This window comes from Peromyscus leucopus, chromosome 1 (genome assembly GCF_004664715.2).
Source record: "Peromyscus leucopus breed LL Stock chromosome 1, UCI_PerLeu_2.1, whole genome shotgun sequence".
NCBI lineage: Eukaryota > Metazoa > Chordata > Mammalia > Rodentia > Cricetidae > Peromyscus > Peromyscus leucopus.
In genome coordinates, this window is record NC_051063.1 from 168,992,975 (window position 1) to 169,019,853 (window position 26,879).

Genomic DNA, 26,879 nt, shown 5'->3' on the forward strand with positions numbered 1-26,879 from the left:
CCATCCAAGGAAAGTCTGAGGAATCTGGATGCAGACATCCACGGCTGGCCCCTGGTGAGCACTGGGAGTCTAATTAGTGAGAAAGAAGAGGGTTTATATGAGCGAGAATTGTTGAAGCCAGGGTTGGATAAAGCACAGGGACAAATAGCCAAACGAATGGAAGCACAGGATCTAATGAACCAAAGGCTGAGGGGCCCCCAACTGCATCAGGCCCCCTGAACGGGTGAGACAGTCATTTGGCTTGATCTGTTTGGGAGGCAGCTGTGTGTTGGTGCCGGGTCCTGGGCTTGTTGCATGAGTTGGCTGTTTGAATCCTGGGACATATGCAGGGACACTTGGCTCGGTCCGGGAGGGGGGACTGGTCCTGGCTGGACTGAGTCTACCAGGTCGATCCCGGTCCTCGGGGGAGACCTTGATCTGGAGGAGGTAGGAATGGGGGGTGGGATGGGGGGAGGGGAGGGGGCGAGAGTGGGAGAACAGGGGAATCTGTGGCTATTATGTTGAACTAAATGATGTTGTAAAATAAATTTACTTAATAAAAAAAAATAGAAAAAAAAAAAAGAAATGTGATGATTTAAGATGTTAAGATAATTTAAGAGCTAGCTAATAATAAGCAGGAGACATTGGCCAAACATTTATAATTAATATAAACCTCTGAATGGTTATTTGGGAACAGGCAGTGGGAGAGATTCATCCATTTACAAAAACATAGATGACTGATTTTTTTTGTGAGTCCTTTTTCCAATAAGAGTAGAGCAGAAAGAAACACACAGCACTTTGGTTTAGAAGTGGTTGAACTTTATTGTAAACAAAGACTTTTTAAAGAACTGGGATCAGAGACTTAGTGAAGATATTTTGAGGTATATGACACAGAGGGTGAGAAATTAACAAACCCTCTCACTCACGGGGAGGTTGTGGGGTGTGAATGACAAGGAGGGAGCTAGCATGCCTGGTCTTAGCATCACATCCCTGTTGTACATATTTATCTCATGTTGGCCTCATGTCTCTAATTGCTAGGGTTAAAATTCACATTAATTCCTAATTGTAGTGGGTAGCCATTCCAGCTTTGATCTGGAAGTTCCAACCCCCACTGAGGCCTTGGTAACTGTCACGAGATGTGCCAGCTCTCTTGGTTCCTGGACCCTGGACACTGGAGGTATAGACCGAGCAGAGTTCTCCAGAGAACACCGCCAGACTGCACCATGCCATTCCCAGACTCTGTAAACTATCCATTCACTTGTAAGTTACCCCACAAAATAAACCTCCCTTGTAACTACATGGAGTAGCCTTAATAATTTCACCAATACCTAATGGTATTTTTTCTATCGAAACCATAAGGGTTGCTCCTTGGTCAAGACCTGTGAAGACCATCTAGATCAGTGGTCACAACCCCTTTCACAAGGGTTGCCTAAAACCATTAGAAAACATGGATATTTACATTAAGATTCCTAACAGTAGCAAGATGACAGTTATAAAGTAGCAACAATAATAATTTATGGTTGGTGTTCACCACACCATGAGGAACTATATTAAAGTGTTGCAGCATTAGTAAGATTGACAACCACTCATCTAGAGGGATATAGACTACTGTGGGCTGCATGGAAATGAAATGACATTTTCTACAGTCAAGAGCAAACATTAAAGAGATTAGGAGACCAACAAATACATCCTTTAAAGATCTAGGAGTTGAGCTGTGGATCCTGAGGTGGTCAAATCCTTCTTCCTGTGTCTCACAAGCAAGAGGAAGAGCTGGTAAAGACAGGGCAACTTCCAAGCCCTTTCAACTTTGGTGTGGAGTCCAGATCTTCTGTGAATCACTGCAGCCCAAGGACAAGTTCTTTACTGTGGTGGTCAAGAAAAAGGGCTCACATCAAGCCAGCTTCTTGCACAAACACATTTTTTTCTAGGAGCTGAGGGAGAAAATGATATTTGAGGACTACTTGTGGAGTACCCATGTATCCAATGGTGTATATGTTACTACACAGATATCTATGCTGGCCTGGTCAGTGTCTGTGGTGGACCAACCACCACTTCTACCACCCAGGGTACCCTTGAGTAGGGAGAAGTGAAATATTAGCTAGATGGAGATACCCAGATGATGAGAAGAATGACAGAAACACAGGATAGCCTCAGGAGGCCTGGATCCTCCAATACACCAGCCTTGACTGTGTTCACCCTAGAGTATTTAAAGGAATGCCAAGGGGTGGAGAAAAAGACATCTCCCCAGCACAGCCAAGTACAAAGAATCTCAAACACCTGTACTCAGGTCTATGGTTCAATCATCCTCTGCAGACTTGTTGGGTAAAGCCACTAGAAAAAATGGGCTCCTACAGGTCCCCTTTCTTTATATATAAAAACAACTCCCCATTAAGGATCACAGCAATCTCCATAGCTGTCACACCTTCCAGTATAGGAGTAGAGGATGGTAAAGATGGCATTTCTTTTTTGGAATGGGTATAAGGTGACTACAACAGTCTTAGCTGCATCAAACCCTTTAAATAAAAAATAATAAAAAAAAACTCTTGATGCAACTGCATCAAATTTAAAATTTTCCTTAACTTCATCATTAACATTAACAGGTTAACATAATTCTAACATAAATATTGCTGTACATAGTTACAATTCTCTCAACATAAAGCAACCTCTTAATAGAACCATTTGAATTTCTTGCTAACAAAACATAGGTTAAATTAATGATGTATTCACATCAAACTTAAATATTTCCTTAACTTCACCAAACCATAGTTCAACAATATCAATAGGTTAACATAATAATTCTAACATAAACATTACTATACACGATTATAATTCCTACAAACCTACTCTCAATATAACCATTAACACTTTCTACAAACCTACATTCAAAATAATTTTTTTATAAACTATACAAAACATAACATTAATTCACTCAAGTAACACTAAAATTTTTTAAGTTAAATAGACTGAGGAATATTGACACTCCCCCTTTTTATAATTTTTTTTTAGAAAAAACAAACCTCTATTTAAACAGTTTTATTTTTAAGCAGTTCCATTTTTACATAAACAGTTCCATAAATCATCAGCACTGATAGAGTCTATATACATAAGTAAATTCAAAATTGTCCCCTTGCAATGAAATCACTCCTGTCTAACTCATGTCTTAAGTCCAAATTCAAATACTAAATTCTGGTTCCAGCCTTTCAAATATGAAGAAACCCCTAACCAAACCTTTTTTTGTAGTTTTATCTCATTTCATTTTTTTAAGTTCAAAAAGTTCAAACAAGTTCTGGTACTAGACTTCCACTTCCAAATATGAATTTTTTTTTTTTTTTTTTTTTACAACTAAAACCTTTTTGTAGTTTTATCTCATTTCTTTTTTAAGTTCAAAAAGTTCAAACAAATTCTGGTACTAGACTTCCACTTCCAAATATGAAGAATTGTTTTATAACCAAACCCTTTTTGCACTTAGGAATTTTAGTTCAAACAAGTGTTTCTGCAACTTTCATTCTCAGGCCAGAGACATTTTTATTTACAGTAGCATTTTATGGCAGTTTTCCCTCATAGCAAAAGCTATTATCTCCACAAGAGCTGGTTGGTGCAAAGTCCTCTCAAAGAGACTTTCTTTTAGCCATCAAATAGAAAGCTGTATTTTTAAGTTTACCATGAGCATCATTTAATGCTATCAATGTTTCTCTGGAATCTTAAACACAACTCAATCTCATAAGCTTTTTCCTTTTAATTATCTCCTGTGAGGCAAGCTGTTTGTTTGCCCTCAATGTTTTGGGAGGTAAATCTAAGCTTTCTCGCGGTGCTTAGGAACAAAACTTCATTTCGTGTTAAAAAAACAGTTTTAACAGGCAGTAGCCATCTTTAGCAGAAAAACTACCTTTCCCAAAATGCATTTCTTTTTATCAGCCTGCTGTTACAAGCTACCTTTGAGACTCCATTTCCCATAATTCTTCTGGGTCTGCCATTCCTGTTTCCCTCTACATGACAAAGTCAAGTTTCTGCTTTCAGCATAGGAGGTTTGAACCAAGCTTTTTGCTTTTTCACCATAGGAGATGGAGAGATCAAGTTCTCCTTAAACTGGCATTGCTAAGTGTTTTCCTTTCATCTGGTAGCACGCATATAGGCGGGCATTCCTGATACCAAAATTTCCTAGGGCTTGCTCATTTGCCCCAGCCAGTCAGTGAAAAGAAACAAAAGCACCTAAAGGAAAGCTTTCTTACAGCTCCTTCAGAGAGACTTTCCCTGATAGATCTTTATCTAGTCCTGCTTGTTCCTTCCTCCCAGATAGAGTTTCTGATGCTGCTACTGCTGCAGCTGCAGACATAGCTTGGCTTTATCGCTTTCCCCATAGCAGCGGCCCCTCTCATCGGGGGGAACTCTCCCTGTGGCTCTTTGCAGCTCTCAGCATACATTCTTTTTGCTAAGCTCTAACCATAGGGAACTTATGGCTCCTGTTTTTTTTATCCATCCACCCCCCCTTAAAAGAAAGGCAGAACTTTGAGAGGTTCTTCCCTGTTGTTTTTCCTTAGAGAGAATCACAGGTGGTTTCCATAGTAATATCTCCAGGTAGTTCTTATTTTTGTCCTTTACAGAAAGAAAATCTGAGAGCTGAAAGATTTCTAATTTTTTAGAGATTTTACCGAGTTTTTCCCAAGTAAAGTTTGAGAGAGCCATCAAGTTTTCCCAAGACTTCTAAACTTTGGCTTATTTCATCTACAATTTTGCCTCAGGGAGAATTACTTTTGCACTTGGGACCAAAAACTTCCCACAGGAATTTTTTTTTCTGCCTGTTTTTTCTTCTCTTCTGATTTTTTCCAGCTTGTGTTCATAGCCCCAAAGTTAGAAAATTAAAGACTTAGTTTCTCTGTCTAGTTCCCTATCTTATCCAAAGTTTTCTTTATGCTATTTTGCTAGTTATTTAGCTGCGTTGTGTTCTTACCCTGCAAGGAAATGTCACGAAACACGACAGAATCCGCTTATAGAGTTTATTAGAGTTAAAGGGACAGAGAGTGCTCAGGCCTGTGGGAGAGACACGTGCGTGGAGAAGAAGAGAGACTGGGAAGCATGGTGCTCCACTTTAAAACCGGCTGGGGGCGTGGCCAGGTCACGTCACTACTCCACGCGTGTGCGTAGATCACATGGTCACGTTGCGTGCTTACGTGGCCATGTAACGTCACGGATCCTGGTCACGCGAGACCCCTTGACCCAGAACTTGCTAGGCGGAGGTGTCCGGGTCCGCCAGGTATCCTGGTTACGAGAGACACTTTGACCCGGAAATGCCTATCCTGACCTGGAATTGTTTAGGCGGAAGTGTCCGCCCGGTATATGCGACCGTGGGGGCGTGTTGTGAACCCTTCATTTTTAATAATTTTTTTCTACAGTACCTTATTCTAAATTTCTTCCTGCACTAAATTACTACACTCACCTTCCTTATTTTTTATAGATAGAAATTAAGAGAAAGACAAAAGAGAGAAATCTTGATAGAGAAGATTCTATGCTTCAGCCTTATTCTCAGACATTATTCTAGTCTTTTTTTTTTTTCTTTTTCTTTCAAGGATAAAACCCCTGCCCCATTTAACTTTTTTTCACTACAAAACTGAACAGTTCCAAACTGGCAGGGTCTAACCCTGATGAAGGGTTCACAACACCCCCCCCCACAGTCGCATTTACCAGGCGGACACTTCCGCCTAGCCAATTCCGGTCAGACCAGACACCTCCGCCTAGCAAGTTCCGGCCAAGGCATCTTGCGTGACCAGAATCCGTGACGTTACATGGCTACGTAAGCGCGCAACGTGACCATGTGATCTACGCACACGCGGAGTAGTGACGTAACCTGGCCACGCCCCAGCCGGTTTTTAAAGCGGAGCGCCATATTCCGGTTCTCTCTCTTCTCTCCTCTCTTCTCCATGCACGTGTCTCTCCCACAGGCCTGCGCACTCTGTCCCTTTAACTCTAATAAACTCTTATAAGCAGATTCTGTCGTGTTTCGTGACACTTCCTTGCAGGGTAAGAACACAACGCAGCTAAATAACTAACACCTGACTCTTACTTTCGATAAGTACTCTGGATATACATTCTTAGTCCCTGGTCAGTGGCACTATCTGTGGGAACCATCCCTAACCCCCAAATTTCCCCAGAGTACTCTCGAGTAGAAGCAGCAGGAAATATTAGTTAGAATGATAGAGGGGAGAGAAAAAGAGAAAATACCGGATAGCCTCAAGAGTGCCTGGATCCTAATCCATAGGGCCAGGTATCTCTGCCCTAGGGTATTTAAAGGAATGCCAAAGGGTGGAGCAAAAGACCTCCCCCAGCACAGCCAAGTGCAGACCTGCTGGGTAAAGTCACTAAGGAAAATGGGTTACAACAAGAGTCCTGACAGAATAGAGCTCTCTCTAGGTGCCTGTGCTAAATCCCTTCATAAAGAGCAAGCTCTGCTCGTTTCCTTCTCTCTCTCTTCTTGCCAACTCTGCATTCCCTTCTTTTCCCCTCCTTCCCTTCCTCCCCTCCAGGAACCTCTCAGGTGAGTTCTGTTGTATGGTGTAACTTTTGGTGCCTCTTGGCTGCAACCTGCCAAGGTCACCTTCCACCATTTTTAACTAAACTACAACAGGATCTGCATGTAATTTGTATAAATCAAATCACATATTTCTTTTCTTATTCTACTCAGAAATACAAGCAGCATTAATCTCACTCTCTGTCTCTGTCTGTCTATCTCTGTTCCTCTGTGTCTCTGTCTCTGTATTTGTCTCTCATGTGTGTGTTTATACCACTCTGTTTCATTGTATCAACTTTCCTGTACAGTACCTTCTCTCTTGGTCTCATTCTCTATCTTTCTCCAGTGTCTCTGGTTAAGTATTTTTAAGGATTGTGGAGCTATTTCCTCTGAACTGAAGTGTGCTCCTAAGCTCAGGAAGTTCAGAAAGGTCCCAAATTCACAGTATTAAAAAGCAGCAACTATTGTCTACAAGGTTGGCAGAGAGTTCCAAAGATACAGATTTGATGAGTTGTCACCCATGATGGGGTGGGATTTGAGGTGACTCAGCTACCTTTGAGTCATCCAAGCCCTGTAAATTAGCCCTCCCCAGGTTCCTGTAATTAATTTCAATAACCCACTGATCTACCAAGACAGACTCAGGTGGGGTCATTTCATGGGTCTGTCAACTGTCACCTATCTGGTATGAATATGTTGGTTCACATTTACTGAGGAGAATCACACAGCATCAAATAGGCCAGTTTGTGAAAATATATGAAACACAGAAGAATCTCTGCAAACATTCTGTGGTGGCTTGAATAGGTATGACCCCCATATACTCATGCATTTGAATGTTTAATCCATAGGGAGTGGCACTATTAGATAGTGTGACCTTGTTGGAGAAAGTGTGTCACTATAGAGGTGGGTATTTAGGTCTCATACATGCTCAAGTCAAGCTCAGTGTGGCAGTTCACTTTCTTTTGCTAGTGAATCAAGATGCAGAATTCTCAGCTCCTTCCCAGCCATGTCTGCCTGTATGCCACCATGTCCTGCCATGACAATAATGAACTGACCCTATAAAACTGTAAGCCAGTCCCAATTACATGTTTTACTCTATGAGAGTTGCTGTGGTCATGGTGTCTATTCACAGGAATAGCAACCCTAAGACACATGCCCTATTGGGGAAAAGTCAGAAGGGGCCTTAGAGGAAAGCAGCATGTTTGCATTAGATTCTAGAAGAATCAACTCCTTCTGAAGATATTCATATGCCACTGGAAGTAGGTCCTGGATGACACAGTGAGAGACCAATGGGTTGAGGTCACTGTATCTCTGAATCTTGTGGATGGCAGCATGAGTATAATGCATTTTTTGCCCAATATTCAAAGGCTGGAAGATTGGTGGCTGTTTAGCCACACCATTAGTCTCTGCCTGGAATTTCCCTGAGATGGACAGGGTGGGGAAGAGGCACATGAGTAAGCATGCAAAGCAGTGCTCAACAAAGGTCCCCAGAAGGGACAAGCAAGCCAGGCATGGTGGCTCCCGCCTGTGATCCTGGCAATCTGAATTGTGAGACTGGAGAACTGTCATGAGATTGAAGCTAGCCAGGGCTAATGTAAGCTCAAGGAAACTTAGACTACATCACACATGCACACACACACACACACACACACACACACACACACAACTGGATGAGTCTTTAGAACTTTTCATAAATGGACAAAGGGGCTGGGAAGATGGCTCCACCAATTAAGTGCTTGCCACACAAGCATAAATATGAACCACAAGTCACATAAAAAGTGAGGACGGTTTGGCTCCCTGTGTAATCCCAATACTTGGGAGGCAGACACAGGATCTCGGGAAAGCTGGCTAGCCTAGATTCTGGGTCATTGAAGTAGGGCACCGTCAAGGAAGGCATCTGACACTAACTGCGGGCTCACAGGCAGATGTAAATGTGGACTTGCCCTTCTGCACACAGGTGTACTCACACATATGCAAACACACACGCATGCATGCATACAGCACACATATACCAAAGAAAGAAGGAAAGGAAATGTCTGTGAAGAGACACATGACCATGCAACTCTTACAAGGAAAGCATTTCATTGGGATGGCTTGCTTACAGTTACAGAGGTTTAGTCCATTATCATCGTGACAGGGATCATGGAAGCGTACAGGCAGATGTGGAGCTGAAACTGAGAGTGATACATCTTTCAGGGAACAGGAAGTTAAATGACACTGAGGGAGGCTTAAGCAAAAGAGACCTCAAAGCACTTCCCCCCCACATAGTGACACACTTCCTCCAACAAGGCCACATCTCCAAATAGTGCCACTCCCTTTGGGACCATTTTCTTTCAAATCACAACAAGAAGGGGGGAGGAAGAAATAAAGGAGGGTGGGGGGCTAGAAGGATGGAAGGAAAGAAGGAAGGAAGGAAGAAACTCTTCACAAAGATGCTGTGTTGTCACTCATCAATGAAGCACCTAGTGGACTGCCCCTGGACTCCTTATGGAGATGTCTTATCCAGTGTTTGCATTCTAGTTGTGAGGGAGATTTGCTTATGGAACGGTTGGTGGATGGGAATCAATTCAACACTAGATGAACTTCCCAGGCCCCTTATATTTTACTGAGAATGAGTTGTGGACAGATTGGATATCCCAGCCCTTTTTTACACTGTCCTCACCATGTGACCTTGGATAAATCATTCACCCCAAAGGTGCTATATGTATTAGTAAAATAAAGGGACTCAATTAGACAAAGTTTTTTCCGAGTTCAGTTTGATGATATTAGCACAGAATCAAGGAAAGAAAAAAAAGGAGAGAGATTTTGCAACTGTTGAGACATCTGCTCCTTTTTTGTTAAGGAATTTATGTGAAGGATGGGGTCAGTGAAGGACTGAGGGGTGCTGGGGTTCAGTGATTCCCGGCACATCTCACATTCTCAGTAATGAAATCATTCAGTTCTTAAATGTTGTTGTACAAGAAAGTGTAGGGGCCAGGAAAATACTTCAAGATACCAGAGAGGAGTTCAAGAAGTTCACACCCAGAGAAAGGCATGAACAACCTAAAACCATGTTTTGATCCCATAAATAGTTAGTGCTTAAGCCTGTGCCCTGCACAACACACCAGTATCTCAAGGACACCACAGACTTGAGGAGTGTGCTCCCCACTGAATGTAGGTGATCATGTGGGCACACACACACATACACACACACACACACACACACACACACACACACACACACACACACACTGCTCCCTCCACAGCTTTGGCTACCTAAAATCACCACAAGGCCACTGAAGCCTCTTGTCTCACAGTCCATTCTTTTTGGATTCCTAAATCTATGCCCAACATGACTTGTCACCTCACTTGGAAGGTAAGGTGTGTCCATGGGAGTCCAGAGATGTGAGAATGAACAAACCAGAACTAGAAATGCTATCGCAGACTTCTGTAAACTAGTTCACAATGTATTTTCTTGAGAAAGAGGTGAATTTTTTGTATTTTTTTTTTCAGATAGAGTTTTGTGTTCTCTGGGCTGGCCTCCACTTAAGGAATTGAGGATAACCTTGAACTCCCTAGCCCCTGCTTCAACCTTCCAAAAACTAGGATAATAGGCTTGTCCCAGCACAATCTTTTTATGTGATGCAGACCCAGGCTCTATGCATGTTGGGCACACACTTTGTGATCTGAGCATGCCTCAGCTAATCTCCTTTAGTTCAGTCTCTGTGGATGCTGGCAGTTACCTGTTGAGTGATACTATACTCTGAAGCATGGAGAGATAAAAAAAAAAAAAAAACCTCCTCTGGGGCCTTTCTTGCCTCTGTGTTCTAGACAGGAGACATCTGGTCGCTACCCAGAATCCACCCACACTGATTCCTGGCCCATTGTGAAATCTCTGACCTTAGCTGGTTACAGAAAGAGTTGATGATAGTGAAACTTTCACCCAGTGTACTTAGTGAATGTATCAATTTTGGATCCTAGAAATTAAAATGCTCACCAAAAATAATGGAGCAGATGATATTGGCCATGGCAGAGTGAAAGAGGATGGCTGGGTTATGGTAGGCCCCTGACAACAAGAGCTAAATCACCAAGATCTAGGTATCCCCTATGCTGTCCCTCCAGCTGACTCTCATACGGCTGGGGCCATCTTGAGATTTACCTGTACTTCTGATGAAAGGACCAACCAGATGCCATGGAGGCTGCTCAGTCTTCTACCAGAAAACAGGCAACAATTTCAGGAAGCAGTTTCTGGAAAGGCTGTGAATAAAAGTCTTAGTCCTTGTAGTAGCTCCCTATCTGCACATACTCTGACCACTCAAGATTCAGACAGTTGTTTGCTGCTGCTAACCGCCAATGAGGCTGTCACCTCAGTGCTGATGTAACGGTACTTATGTCTACATCACTGTTACTTGCTTCTGTCTACTAACCTCCCTTATGTTCCTGGAAGAGAATGAGAGAGGCATAGCAAGGGCCCCCTCCCTCCATAGCTTTTTTTTTTCTATCAGGCCTGCAGCAAGGGAAGGGCTGGTCTTGTTATGCAGCAGAGGCCTGGAGCCAGCCAGCAGCTCTCAAAGGGTTAGAGGTTCATGCTCTAGGTATAGACAAGCAGAGACAAGTGCTATGGGCAAGGTGTTGGGGACTTGTTAAAACAAGCTACTAGTTAAAACATAAACTGTTAACTGTTACATAAATTACAAGCTTTTTAAATAATAGAAAAGAGAACATGAGAGGTCTATTTGACTAATATATTTCAGGATAGCAAATTGGCCTAGTTATTGTTATCAAACTCAGAGATGTTTTCAAGATTAGGCCTAGATTTTTTTTTAGCTCAGATATATTTAATAAATAATGGTCCTCAAAACCATCAAAGATCTGATGAATATGGCACTGAAATTATTTAATAGAAAGCTTACTATAACAAACAGAGACTCCCAACTCCTAACAATGATTCTTGAGGTCTCCAAAGAAGGTATGGAACAATGACATGAAGATGCCACCTGAATTTTTAACAACACCGACCACTGGGCAAGATGCCCCAACTCAACATCTGCTGCTAGGGATCTGGCCCAGAATAGACAAGTGAGGCACTGACAAAATAAGATTAGTCTTCCACAAGTTCCTCCTCCACAGAGAAAACTTTAAAGTTATTGGCCCAGCTGTAAGACTGATGCTGTCCTGACACCTGTCCTGTCAATGCTATGAAGACCACAGGAGCCTGGAATGGTGTGGTCTGGATAATAGATAGTCTCTACCACTTTTTAATAGATTTGGAAGTCTGCACTGAGATAAAATTTATCTTTCTCAGATCTTTGATGGCATTGATGACTGGGCTGGCTAAGCTTTGTCAGCAACATTGAACAACCAGAGTCTTCCACAAGGTTGCAACCACCTGATTAGTTAATTGATGAATGCATTAATTAATTAAAGCTACTAGGTCTCCTGAAAAAAAAAGACAAATAGGTTTGCTTTACTCACAAGCTACATATTAAGGGATAAACAGATTTCAAACATAATTTAAAATGGCTGTTCTTGAATAATAACTACTTATATTTCTAATAAATAATAAATTCTAAGGTCTAAAATATAAAGATCTGAGGAAAATATATAGGGATATTATAAAATTTCTTTCCTTTGCCATACTGTCATTGTGTTGAAACTTCAAAAGTTATTAACTTTCATTCTATTCATTAATAGAATTCTGAGAAGCTAATAGAGCAACAGCTGCTTACTGTTTGGGTTATGAGCTCAATATTTGATATTTCTTTGGTTGTTTCTGAGTGGAGACTTAGAGAAGCTTTACATCAGGCCAAAGACATTTCAGTCCAATTTATAGCTGGCTCTCTGGACAGAAGCAAAATACACATTTTTTAAAATCCAAATCTATAGCTTTTGCTAGGACTCAAGGGTATGAGTCTACTCTGGCTGTTTTACAGATACCTGTTACCTGTTTTTTCTACAATATGGATTTCAAAACAGATTGGGAATGCTAATACATCTGGAACTTTTATGTCTTTCATGAAAAGGAAATTCACACAAATTTCAAAAAAGTTGGGAAATGCGGCAAGCTCCTCGGCCAGCGAGGAAGAACGACCACCACTCGAGGATTCTTCTCAGATCACACTTTATTGGAGCGCCTCTTGATTAAGGGAGAGCGGGAGGTGAGGGGCCCCCGAGGACTAAAATGCAGCTGCTTATATGGGGAATCAAGCAAATGTGCCGTACTGTGATTGGGTCCCGCCAGAATGCAAGCATGGGGAGCCACGGGATAGGCTGAGGACATAAGGTCGATTACCATACCCACGCATGTGCAGGTCACAGGACACGTAGTCCCGAGAGCATAGCCAAATATGGAGTTGTTTACAGCTAGGCTACCAGGAAGTCGGCGCCATCTTTGAATGGCGGCTCCCTACAGGGAAAGTCATAAAAACTTGGTCAAAGGGATTCAGATAAATACAGCCTAAGTTTCCCTGCCTGTCTATTCCTGAGGACAGTATTTTTCTCTCTCCTGGACTTGGGACTCCTCCCCTTCCTCAGTTACTAAGACAATGGGCCTCAAATTTCCAAAGAAGTTTATCAATTTTAATGCCTGTTCCTAGTTTATATCTGTCTCAACAGGTTACCACTTGGCTGACAGACACATTCAAGCATCATTTGCTGCTGATGGCCTACTCCAAATGACTATGAGCCATGAACTTACTAGAAACTGATATGGGCCAATCCAGTCAATATAAATACCAGCTCTTCAGCTGGTCAATAAACCAGATGTTTCTTCCCACACACTGACCTGGCTTGAGAATGAGCTGTAGAGCAAGAAGGACACATTGGGCAACCAAATGTAGCGAGAACATTTCTCCAGTCCTGCCTAGCCCTTTGGCCACACAGCTGCTTATAAAATAATCACTCAGAGGCTTAATATTATTTACAAACTGTGTGTCTATGACATGTCCCTTGCTAGCTAGCTCTTATATCTTAAATTAACCCATTTATATTAATCTCTGTTTTGCCATGTGTTCTGTAGCTTACCTGTCTGCTAACATGTTCCTTGGGTGGCAGGCTGTCCCCAGACTTAATTTTTTAAAACTATCAATTTCTTTATATAACTGCATATACTCCTTTCCCTGTTTTTTCCAAACCTATGTACATTTTTATACACACTGTAAACAATTTAGAATTTTATTTCATCTAAATCTGTCTTATTGTGAATCTATAATCCTTCTCTGACCAGGAGAGATTTTAAACTGCTAAGTTCATGACTAGGACAATGCAGCAGCCTTGACTGCTGACTCTACCCACCTCAGCTTCCCAATGTGGTGGAGGTACCCAGGAGAGTCATGATTACTGCCAACTCCAGGAAGCAGAGGGTCTATGCCCCCAACAAGCAGCATATGGCCCAGAAACTTTTTTTTTTTGGTTTAGACTAGCAAAAGCTAAATTTGCCATGCAGTATACTGCATGGCTTGGAAAAACCTCTGTGTACCTTGGTGGGAATCCACCATGCTGTAGCTCAAGCCTGTATGCCATGAACCTGCCATAGTGTATGTAGCTCATAGCTTGCCTGAGAGACACATTTAGGAAGCTGTTTTTAGCTCCATTTTAGAATCTTGTTTTTAAAAAGCTTTCTCAGGTTTTTGGTGGAAATTCTTGCTACCGTATCTGGGCACCAAATGTAGCTGGAAGGTTTTCTCAGGTCCCGCTAAGCCCCCGGTCCATAGCCACTTATACAATAATCACTCAGAGGCTTAATATTATTTACAAACTGTATGGCCAATGGCTAAGAATTCTTGCTAGCCAGCTATTTTATCTTAAAGTAACCATTTCTATTAATCTATGTATTGCCACATGGCTGTGACATTACCACTCTGTTGGTCTGTTATTCCTTGGGTGGAAGGCAGGCATCTCCCCAGACTCCACTTTTCTCTTTCCTGTCTCTCTTCATGGATTTCCTGCCTGCCTCTAAGCTGCGTTGTCATAGGCCAAAGCAGCTTATTTATTAACCAATGGGAACAAAATATATTTACAGCATACAGAAAGACATCATCAGCACATGCCCATTCTCAGAGACTCACCCTGAGATTTCTGCAGATTCTCCACCAGACATCTGGCTTCCTCCTTTATCTGCTTCCCCACACTCTGCTTCCCCATCCCAATTCCTTCATGGTGGCCTCTGAGGATTGCCAAAGGGCCTTCCAGCATTCTCCATTGGCAAAATCATACCTAAGAAAGTAGGGGAAACATGGTAGGTAACACTAGAAGTTCAGAGAACCTGAGTCCTTCTCTATAGTTCAGGCTCCACCTTCCTGGACAACATCCTGCACTCCTGTCCCACATCTCACCATATCCCTGCACAACTGGCTCAACCACAGCAAGTGTCCCCTGCCAGAGAAAGCTTCAGCTTGGTCCACCAGAGCCTCCCTTATGGCCTCTGTCCCACATAGCATGACCACAGGCCTCAGTCTCAGGTGCACTGTGAACACATCTCCATATTTTTCTTAAGTTGCCAAAAATAAGGGCACAATGGTTATGATTAGTCTACACAGGCATTGTTGTTGCCTGTGAAAACACTTAGACACAGATTGGTAATAGATTCTCTCCTCTGGCCACGCTTCTCCTTCTGGGGACCTAAGAGTTGAAAGGTTAATTCACCATGCAGACAGGATTTTAATAGATTGCTTGGTCTTCCTGATCAGTAGAGCAGTACTGTAGAGTAGGAGGGAAGGGAACTCATGTTTATAATCCTGGCACTGTGGAGGTAAGGCCAGAGAATGACTAGTCATCCTTGGATACATATCCAATTAGAAGCCAGCCTCAACTGCATTTAATTCTATCAAAAAAAAAATAGAGATAGGGTTACAGGATGCATGTGGCCATGCCCAAACCCTTCAGTCTGGCCAGCTGAAACATGTCTTCTGTGACCAGATAAACCTGTCAATGCTTCTGACATCCAGAGAATGGCCTGACCCACCCACTGGGTTACATGGGAAGGGAAAGTGATAGTCACCTGGCAGTGGACCTGAATGTGAGTCATGACTACAGCACACAAGTTGGAAAATACCTGACAATGCAACCATATGGGCATCTTCAGGGAATTGATCCCAGGAATGTCATAAACCTCAAGTGCTGAAAGCCCTTGAAGAGAATGGTGCAGTGTTTTCACATAACCCACCTCATCTCTCACAACCTTTAATTCACTCTACTTACAATGCAGCTAATAGAAATGAAGGCTATGAAAAGGTCAGTGTCTGGTGTTATTTAGGGGATCATGCTAAGGAAAAGCTCTACACATGTTTGATATTGACCTACTTATGTTTTTAGGCCAGGTCACAACATTGAATCTTAAGCAACAATGAGCTATCAACACACAGATAAGATCAAAGATATTTTATGAAACTTGAAGGAGGATCATGAGTTTGCTCAAAAGCAAATAAAGTAAATGACTACACCAATGATCCAGATGGGTGAGCTGTTAAAAACCAAAGGGAGCAGAAGTTGGGGTTGTTGCCACTAAATCAGCTCTCTAAATGGGAAGGGGGCCAAGGATGATAAATGATTATTAATAAACAAATGATAATTGAACATGAAATCTCCCCTGTGAAGACTGGTAAAGATGGTGCCGGCTCAGCTGCTTGGATGATCCATGGTGTTTATAACTGATAAGCACTCCCTACCTATACCTCTGACCTGCCTCTCCTCCCCTTTGTTCTGAACAAGGCAGGCTAATCCCTTGTGCTGGCAGAAGCAAACTTTATCTGTTGATGCCTCTGACATCTTTGTTTCTCTTTGGGAACAAAGAAGCATTAAGAGGAAAATTGTAAACCCTTGGCACACACTCAACACCCGACACCTTTCACACTCCAAGAACACTGCCCACATAATTCCAGCGTACAAGAACATCCTATTGATCTGGTACCATTCATCACCAATCAGCATCTCAGCTTTCATTCGCACTTCCCACCTGAACTTATGCCTGAAGAAGTCCCTTGCTCATCCTCTGAGTGATATCAGGAACAAATATGGGGAACCCATAGAGCACAGGCCCTGTGCATGTCTCACCTTTATGAAGAGTTGAGGAGGCCTCTGTCCACTGTAGGAGGTTCCCCAAGAGGGGCAGGGGACGTGGTCCTAGGAGGTAACCATGGCTTTTGTGTGGCCCCTGACCAGGAGTAGCAAAAGCTGGAGAAGAGTAGGAGGAGCAGGACAGTGGCTCCATGGTCATAGTCTGATGACTGTATATTCCATGCACACTCCAGCAGGGCCTTTTATGCCAAACCTGCCTCTCCAACCAGTTGAGCAACTTGAGCTGTTCCCGCCTCCTATTTCATTATTGTCTAGGAATGTGAGCAGCCATACTTCCTGCTTGGGCTATTGGTGATCTTCTCACTCTCTAGTCCATAGATGTTGCCAAAGACAATGAAACAGAACACAGGACTAAAGAACATTGGGAGTAATGCATCTTGATTTCTGGGGGTGAGTGTGCACTTGTCAGCTTAGTTTTGTCTGATTATTTACTCAGGCATGGGCCTGTGTGTGCACTGCATATGTGAAGGATATTTCTTATGTGAATGTGCATGTGTGTGCTTTTGTGTGTTCCTGTAGGAGTGTGTGTGTGTGTGTGTGTGTGTGTGTGTGTGTGTGTGTGTGTGTGTGTATTGTTGGTTTTTCAAGACAGGATAGCTGTGTAGCTCTGACTGTTCTGGAACTGATTCTGTAGACTGTACTAGCCTCCAACTCAGAGAAACTTCTCCTTTTGCCTCCTGAATACTGAGATTAAAGGTGTGAGCCTCCTCATCCTGGCTGGCTCTTAGCACCTGGAGCTCTCTGTCTTTCCCCTGACACATCTCTCTCTGACAGTTTCTCTGTCCCCTGTAGACTCTGAGCTACAGGATGCTGAGACTCTCTTACTCTGTTTTCTACTGAGACAGAATACCAGATGCTGGGAAGTTATAATTAGTAGACATTTTAAATTTGTGCTTCTAGAAGCAGTTATTTCCAAGAACACCATGCTAATGTCTGGTGAGGCATTTGCTGCATTATAACATGACATGGGGCAATCAAGCGTGCCTAAGACTGACGGAGCTAAAAAGGAGACTGAACACTCCCACAGAGGACACACTGTATGATAGTGACACAATCCATTCACAGAGTGCCATGGTTAGATTTCTCCCAGGACTCCACGTGTTTGAATGCTTGATCTCTAACTAACAGTATTTTTAGGGCATTCACAGACATGGCAGAAAGATGTAGGTTCCTGAGAGGACCCTCCTTCTCTCTTTCCCACCTGCCACATGCTTCCACAGCAAACCTAGAGGCCCAATTGCCCTGCCTTCCTGTCTTGAAACTGACCTCAAATAAATCCTTCTTCATACTTGCTTCTGAGCAGATATTTAACCAGATGACAAAGCAGCTAATACAGAAAATCAGGACCAGGGTGAGATTTTTATGTGATAAAACTCACCATTTAACTCCCAGTTTGAGATTCTTTGGTAATTTGGGCCCCAGCTTTGACATGGGAAGGATCATATATTACTAGCAAAAAGAAATTCACGTGTGTATGAGAGAGAGACCGAAGCTGTCAGCCCAATCTAAGAAACTTTTTACCACCAACCACCTACCTTTAAATATTTTTGCAACTCCCAAAAAAATGACTATCAACTAAAGCCCAACCGATCAAATAATGTAAGCTGGTAAGGAACATTCCACAACCAACATAACATAAAGCAAAGCCTGAATCATCTTTTAAACATCTCATTTCTTCTTTGTGTTGCTTTATTTAATTAACTGTATTATAAGACATAACATACAGAAATCGACAAGATCCACAGTTTATATATCTCAGTGAACATCTATTCACTTATAACAGGCATTAGAAGCTGCAGAGTTTCATGCTGTTATTTTATTCTTTTTTAATTTTCATTTTGTGTGTACAAGTGTTTCATCTGTTTACTGCATGCATGTCTTGGTGCCCAAGAGGTTAGAAGAGGACACTGTATGCTCTCAATTGGAGTTATAGATGGTTGTGAGCCACTATGCAGGTGCTGGGAACTGAACCAGGTCCTCTGCAAGAACAGCAAGTGCTCTTAAGTGCTGAACCACCTCCCCAGTTCACATCTCACTTCTTAATGCAATTATAATGGCATTTAAATTTCAACTTCAATTTTAGAAAAAAATATTCAAACAATTAACATTCCACTCCCCTCCCTTAAAATAACCTATATTGCTTCCTCAAATAAAAGGCATTTATTCTATACCAATGCCCCAAACTTTAAATTAAATTAAAGTATTTTCTATAGTCCAACACTATATTACCAACTTTGTTAGTCATCATTCAATCATAAACCATAAACTAGCATAAATCTGGAGAGGTAACGTATACACACTGGGGTCAACCTGCATCTATGTTTGTGTCTTGGAAGAGAACCTTCATTCTCTATGGCATAGATTGTGTCTTATCTTGACGTTTTGACAAAGAAGTGACGACAGATGAAAAACCTGGAAGGATGTGTTGAGTCATCCTCAGGGAAGAGGAAGAAGGAGAGAAACTGAAAATAGAGCCAGCCATTCTGACAACACTGACATCTACAGAGCTGCATACACATTCAAGGCAAAACCTGCTGAGATGGGCTTGCTTGAAAGGATACATTCCATGCATTCATGTCAACTTGGATTTCATATTCATCACTGCATCAAGTGAATGTGATAATGAGCACATACAATCTCAGGACCCTGAATGTCATTCTTGACTACATAAGGATGAGATTCCAAAGTATTTCAACACAAGACATTTCAATTATCAAAGACCCAAACCATCAACATCATCTACCCCTCACATAGGTCAGTATCATTGTGGCCAGTGGCCAAGGATCACACAGTGTGTATTGTCATCCTGATAGACAAACAGGTCAAAAGCAACTAAAACATCAATAGTCTTCTTTTTTTTTCAGGCTGTACTTGAACTACCGATTCTCCTGCCTTCACATCCCAGCATTCGGATTGTAGGTAGGTTTTGCTCTGGCCAGCCAGACTGACTGTGAACTTGTGATCATCTTTCTTCAGTAACAAAGAATATAGGCTTATGCATGAGCTCTGGTTATGATTTTGTTGTGAGTGATGGTGGTGATGGTGTTCATACTGTGTATAAAATCTGGTGTATATTTTCAAAGTGAAAACAACTTAATTTGTATCACAATTTTCCTTCAGATATCTTTGATTTATACAGCAGATAATTCACATATATGCTGTTTCAAGCATATCACAAAACTTCCAAGTTCGAATTTGATTATCCATACCACATTTTTAATGGGTTTGTTTATCTGTTTTTCTTAGACAAGTTTTCCCTATGTATCCCAGGCTCATCTTGAACTCATAAAGCTACTCTCACAACAGACATGGGAGGACTGTCTGGGAAATGAGTGGGATGGGGTGCATGATGTGAAATTCTCAAGAGATCAATAAAAAGAATTACAGTAATGAAGAAAATAAGAATGGACTAATTTATTTGGAGGAGGACATTTCATGACAAGAATGCAGTAGGACAGCGGCATGGTTACTGCTCACTGCTCTGATTCAAGTCCATGGTGATAAGGAGCCAAAAGTGAAGGAGGAAGATAGAGGAACTATGTTATTTTGTGGAAAAAGAGGAAAGAATGAAAAAAGAAGAATGAATGAAGGAAAGAAAGGAGAGAGAGAGGGAGAAGGTACATTAGAGAGTTTAAAGTTGCCGACAGTGTGGGTTCAGAAGAGCAGCTGGAATTGTTAAGGTAATCAGCAGCAGCATTGAGGACAAACGTATGTGAAGAACCAGCCTGCCTCCATCTTAGGCTTAAAAGCCAACTTATAGTAAAGACAGACTAGGTTCATTCCTGTTTATGATTAAACCTCTGTTTCTCAAGGATTTGGCCATGCCCCAACTGTAATTTAACTACCAGTAGTTCTGTACTGCCTGTTCCAGGAATGGCAATCATTTCTTTGTTTCAAAGGTTTTTTATAACCATCTTGTGACCCTACCTTTGTATCAAAAGGCTATATGACCCCCGTGATTACCTTATTAAGACCACCTATTATGTTCTGCTCCTGTGACACTGCCTATTTTCCCCTATTTGGTAACCCTCTAACCCTGAGCTCTATAAAAGCCTTGTCTTCCTCAGGTCCAATGCTGGCATCTTGAACCTTGCTTTTGGGGAGACATCCTGTGTACATGAATAAAAAAGCTTGCTTTAGTTCATTTGGCCATGATGATATGGATCGGTGGTCTTTCCCCTCCCATCATTGGTGCTAACTGTGCTCTGTTCTGGAACAATAGGAAAGTTGCCCTCAGGGGAGTTTTCTTCACCCACTGTAGGTTTGGGTTTGTGAAATGCAAGTTTCCTTTCTAAAAAACTGTCACCTAGTAAGTGTTACTGTTGTACCAGAGTCCCCCAAGCACACAAAGAGACTGAATCCAGTGCAAAAGCAAAGAGTCTTTGTATTGTTATGAGTTAACTCGGGACTCTCCATTTGTCTCATGCAGCAGCAAAGCAAGAGAGACCCTGAGTAGCAATAGGGCAGGGCCTTTAAAGCAAGGGGGGCTTGGAGTCTACAGACTACATAGGAAAAGACTCAGGAATAGTTTTTGTGAGTGGCCACCGTGTTAGTAACTTTTAATTGGCTAGGATCAGTTGGGGGTTATAGTTATCCATATTTGGGCAGGATTGGACAAGTCCAGGCTTTGTCTTTGACCTGCCATGGAGGCTGGCTGGCCCAGCACCTGTTGACAGTGGGGGCTGACACAATGGCCCAGGTCCTGTACTTGAGCTGCCATGGAGGCTGGCTGGCTTAACACATACTGACTGTGGAGGCTGAATCAGTGGTCCAGGCTTTCACATTGACCCATGCACACAACTCTAAGTTGGTGAGGGATCCCAGATGGTAAACAGTTGCCTGAACCTTAAGCAATCAGTGTATGTGCAGAAAGGGAGCTACTTCAAGGACTATGTCTTTTGTTCATGGCCCTCCCTGAAACTGCTTGCTTTGGCTCCTTATCACCATGGACTTGAATCAGAGCAGTGAGCAGTAACCATGCTGCTGTCCTACTGCATTCTTGTCATGAAATGTCCTCCTCCAAATAAATTAGTCCATTCTTATTTTTCTTCATTACTGTAATTCTTCCCTGATTCTTTGTTCACGGCCCTCCTGAAACTGTAAGTCTCAGGAAAATGAAATTGAGGTCTGATCTCTGAGAGAAGACTGAGCAGCCTATTATGGCATCTGCTTGGTCCTTTCAGTTACCCCAGGGTCAGAAATAAGTGGCCAATGGTTCTTCAGGCTATAGAATAATGTGATTCATGGAGCAAGGTAATGGTTGATATAGCATTAGAACTTGGCAGCAGCATCCATGTGGTACTGGTTTAGCAGACATGAAAGATGCAAGACTGATGGTATCTCAGAGGCTTACATCAAACTTCCAGAAAACTGCTGAGGTCCAGCATCAACTGGTATAGTTGGATTCCCTTTACTGGTCCCTGCCTGATAAGCTGCTACATGAAGCTGGGCACTTGAAGCCTAAGTTGGAATAGAGACCCCAAAATGCTAGAGATGTTTGAATCATGGAATGTCCACCAAGGAAAATGAAGGCACCAAGAAAAGTCAGTACAAGAGAAAGTCACTTTGCTGAGGTGCCAGAGTTGGAGTGACAAGGCTGTTCCAGACCAGTGAAGCCCAAGTGATTCCATCACACTTCCCAGGAGCTGAGTATGGAGCTTCAGAATATGGGGGTTTCTGTAACTAGAGTTTTCCTGCCTTGCCCACAGTCAGGAAAATCTTTGTCACCCGCCAGGCCCACAGCGCTCAGACCCAACCAAGTAAACACAGAGACTTATATTGCTTACAAACTGTATGGCCGTGGCAGGCTTCTTGCTAACTGTTCTTATAGCTTAAATTAATCCATTTCTACAAATCTATACCTTGCACGTGGCTGGTGGCTTACCTGCATCTTTACAATGCTGCTTGTCCTGGCGGTGGCTGTCAGTGACTCCTTCTGCCTTCCTGTTCTTTCTTTTCTCCTCTCTGTTAGTCCCACTATACTTCCTGCCTAGCCACGGGCCGATCAGTGTTTTATTTATTGACCAATCAGAGCAACACATTTGTCATACAGAACATCCCACAGCAGGTTTCCCCTGTGAATATGGAGGCATGTTCTCAGTTGAGCTTCCCTCTACCCAAATGAGTCTAGCTTGTATCAAGTTCACATAAAACTAGCCAGCACAGGACACAGTAAGAAGAATACCCAGCAGAATAAAAAATGGACCTACTTCACCAGACATAGTGATACATAGTGATATCTTATCTGAACTACCTGGGGGAATGAGGCAGGTATATTAGGAATTCAAGAATAGCCTGGGCTGCATACTGAGACCCAGTGTGTGTGTGTGTGTGTGTGTGTGTGTGTGTGTGTGTGTGTGTGTGTGTGTCTCCAATGGCAAATGTGTTAACAAAATGTGGGGCACTATGGGTTATTATTCAGCTATTAAAAAGGATTACATTGGTTACACCTGCTGCATTGTAGATGACTTTGAGACTATTATATTAAGTGAAAATAACAAGCATAAGGGTCACATGATTGCATTTATTCTAAACTTTCAAAATGGGTCAATTCATGAAAATAGAAATGATGTACTAGTGGTGCTGGGTTTCTGAGGAAGTGGAGAATTCAGACTGACTCTTTGGAGGGACAGAGTTTCTTTGTGAGATTACAACAGTGTTTTTGTAATCATAGCCTCCTAGAGACATAGACAGGGACATCTCTTGTGATCAAGAAGCCAGAATGATGTATATAGCAAGTTCTAGACTACTCAGAGCTACACAGTGAGACTCTCTCAGAAGAAAAAAATCAATGATTGATTTGTGTGTGTGTGTGTGTGTGTGTGTGTGTGTGTGTGTGTGTCTTTTCTCCAACAAGAATAGAGCAGAAAGGAATACATAGCAGTTTGGTTGAGAAGTGGCCAAACTTTATTGTAAATTAAGACTTTTCGAAGAATTGGGATCAGATACTTAATGAAGATACTTTGAGGTACATGATACAGAGGCTGATAAATGAACAAGCCCTCTCACTCAAAAAAGGAAGGAGAGGTTCTGGGGTGTGAATGACAAGGAGGGAGCTAGCATGCCTGGCTTTGCCATCACATCCCTGTTGTACATATTTCTCTCATGTTGGCCTCAGGTCTCTAATTGCTAGGGTTAAAATTCACATTAATTTCTAATGGTATTTTCTCAACCCTGAAACCATAAGGGTTTCTCCTTGTCAACTGTGAAGACCATCAAGGTCAGTGGTTCTCAACCTATAGGTCACAACCTCTTCCACAGTGGTCACCTAAGACCATCAGAAAACACAGATATTTACATTATGATTTCCAACAGCAGCAAGATGGCAATTATGAAGTAGCAAGAAAAATAACATGGGCATCACCACACCATGAGGAACTGTATTAAAGGGTCACAGCATTAGGAAGGTTGAGAACCACTAATATAGAGGGATATGGGAACTACTGTGGGCTATGTGGAAATGAAATGAAATTGTCTGCAGTCAAGAGCAAACATTAAAGAGATTAGGAAACCCACAGAGCCATCCTTTAAAGGACTAGGAGCTGAACTGAGGATCCCGAGGTGATCACATCCCTTCTTCCTGTGTCCCACATGCAAGGGGCAGAGCTGGTAAACACAGGACAACTTCTAAGAACATTCCCCTTTTGTGGGGTCCAGGTCTCCTGTGACTCAGTGCAGGCCAAGGACAAGTTCTGCAGTGTGGTGGTCAAGAAGAAGGGCTCACATCGGGTCAGCCTTTTGTACAAACCCGTATTTTGTTCTAGGAGGTGGGAAAGAACATGATATTTGAGGACTACTTGTGGAGTACCCAGGTACCCAACAGTGTATGTGTTAGTACTCAGACATCTATGCTGGCCTGCTCAGGGTCCTGACAGAACATGTCTTCAGTTAAGCCACTATGTAAAGCTCTCCTAGGTGCATGTGCTAAATTCCTTTATAAAAAAGTAAGCTCTGCCCATTTTCCCCAGTCTCGTCCACTGCTTCTTATCTCCAGAGGCTGCCTCTGTTTCCCTTCTCTCCCCCCATCCTCTGCCTTCCTCCCCTCTCATAAACCCCCACATGAGTTCTGTTGTATTTCGTGACTTTGTGGTGCCCTTGGCTCCAACCTGTCAAGGTCGCCTTCTGTCATTTTTAACTAAACTACAATATTGGTGCCATGAGACTTGCCAGGATATCCTGGCAGATCCTCCCACCCACAGGCAGTCTGAGGCATGCTGGGACCCTGGACTCTGTTCTGCCTACAACAGCCTCACTTTTCCAACTAGCCAATTCCTGGGCTCCCCATCCAACACTAGCATCCAACACTAGTCCCCTCCTCTGCCTCTGGCCATTTCCCAGGAGTGAGGATTAATCTCTCCAGTTTGGTTTCTCACCTTTCAGCCCCACCCACAAGCCCTGGTACAATCGACCATGTGTCTCTCAGGCTCAGAGCTCCCGCCCTTGTTCTTTGTGTGATGACCCACTGGACAGCTTGTACCTCCTCAATCCAATCCTCCCTGAATTCCTGGGAGGCTAGGAATTCCAGGCCCTTGATCTTGTTTTTTTCTACCTCACTCATGGGAAATGCACCTATCACCATATGTCCATGCTCCCCTCTGGGATGTCTTTTGGAAAACCTCAGACATTTACACCGAGCACCCAACCTAAGGGTTTAACTTAGCCACATTTGCAGTCAGATCTGGTCCCAATGCCACTTAGATATGAATCCAAATGGCCAGTTACCGGCACCCTATATCCCAATATTTTGTGGGACCTTTGCAACTTCTGTCAGTGATCAGATAGATGGAAGAGGGTACCCTATGTCCAAGCTTTCTCTTATTTTCACTCTGTTCTTCCTGTTCCTCTACTCAGCTCCTGCTAGACATGAAGCCTATTAAACTGCATTTTCCCCTTTCATTAGCTGAACTCTCTCAAATAGAGAAAAACTGGGGTGTTGTATGTCTATCTGCTTCTTTCATTAAAGAATTCCAATGTTGGTTTTGGCAACTGCAGCAGCAGCCTGCCTCTATCATTAAAGCAGTTATGTCATCACCTGTCACCAGGTCCTTTCCACCATCCGTTATGCTACGTGAGCCACCAGGCAGAGCTCGCTCTTTGCCTCTTCTCCTACCTTACTCCTCTCTTTGTTTCTTATTTCCTGTCTTGCCTCTTCTTTTCTCTCTTGCTTCTCTTCCTCTTGTCTGCCTGCCTCTCTCAAGTCCCCACTCTGATGCAGCCTTTCACTCTTCCACTCTCCCCCTCCCCCAATAAACCTCTCGCACTGACTCTGTCGTGTGTGGCATTTTGGTGGCATACCGTGGCAGGGCCTGCCAAAGGTACCCACTTCATGCTGGAACCCTACCCACCTTCTCTACTCACAATAGACTCACTCTCTTCCACCTTCAACAAATCTACTTTCTTGATCACTGATGGCTTTGCCTTCCATTCAATAGCAGCAATTGGGTCTCTAATGGTGCTACCTGCCTCTGACCATTCCCCTGACGTGAGACTTGCCTCAGTATTCCTTGGATGAGGCAGTCAGGGAATCGAGAAAAATTCTCTACTTTCTTTCTTTTTCTTTGCTCCAAGACCCGCTTGTGTCCATCTGCTTTTCTGCTCTAAATGTCCTATTTGTGTTTGCTGCAACATGACAGTCAAAGATGGAGAAGCCAGCTTGTGTGTGTGTGTGTGTGTGTGTGTGATTGTGTGTGTGTGTGTGTGTGTGTGCACATGAATGTGACTTGGATTTAATTCTACATGTGTGAATGTAAGCTGGACCTAACTCTGTAAGTATGTAAGTAAACTCTATGCATATTTGCATGTTACTATTGTTTAGAAAAACATGTTTTAAACAGCAATCATGTGGCTTTTCTCCATCTTGGCTGGTGACCTCTTCATGATGTAGTTAAGCTTAAACCAAGTAACTAGAAAGAAACCAAGTATGTTTATTCAGATATACCTAATAGATAGTCTTCAAATGCTTCAGAGATCTGCAGAATATGGCATTTAAATGTTTAATTAAAGAGCTTCACATGACAGAGAGACCTGCCATCTCTTGGCAGCACCTCTGTTTCCACCAAAGAAGATACAGGAGCACAGAAGAACCTCCACCAGAGCTTGTTGTAAATGTGACAACACCAGCCATGGAACAAAAAACTACCTTTCACCTCAACTGCTGCCAAGACCCTGTCCAGACTGTGGACAACAGGACACTGGGGAATCAACTGCCCTGAGTTGCCTGGACAAGGTAGGCTGGTCCTCCCACAAGCTTCTACTCCACAGGAAAGTCTGTCAGAGCTTCTGGTCCTGGGAACTGCGGACCAGACTGATGCTGCCCTAGGATCTCTGCCACCAAGGACCCTGGAGGACC

The 26,879-nt window shown here is 42.7% G+C and overlaps 1 pseudogene; it reads right to left on the reverse strand.

Moving 5' to 3' along the window:
• Positions 1-10,284: 10,284 nt before the first annotated feature.
• Positions 10,285-16,664, reverse strand: LOC119089006 (annotated as a pseudogene).
• Positions 16,665-26,879: the final 10,215 nt, after the last annotated feature.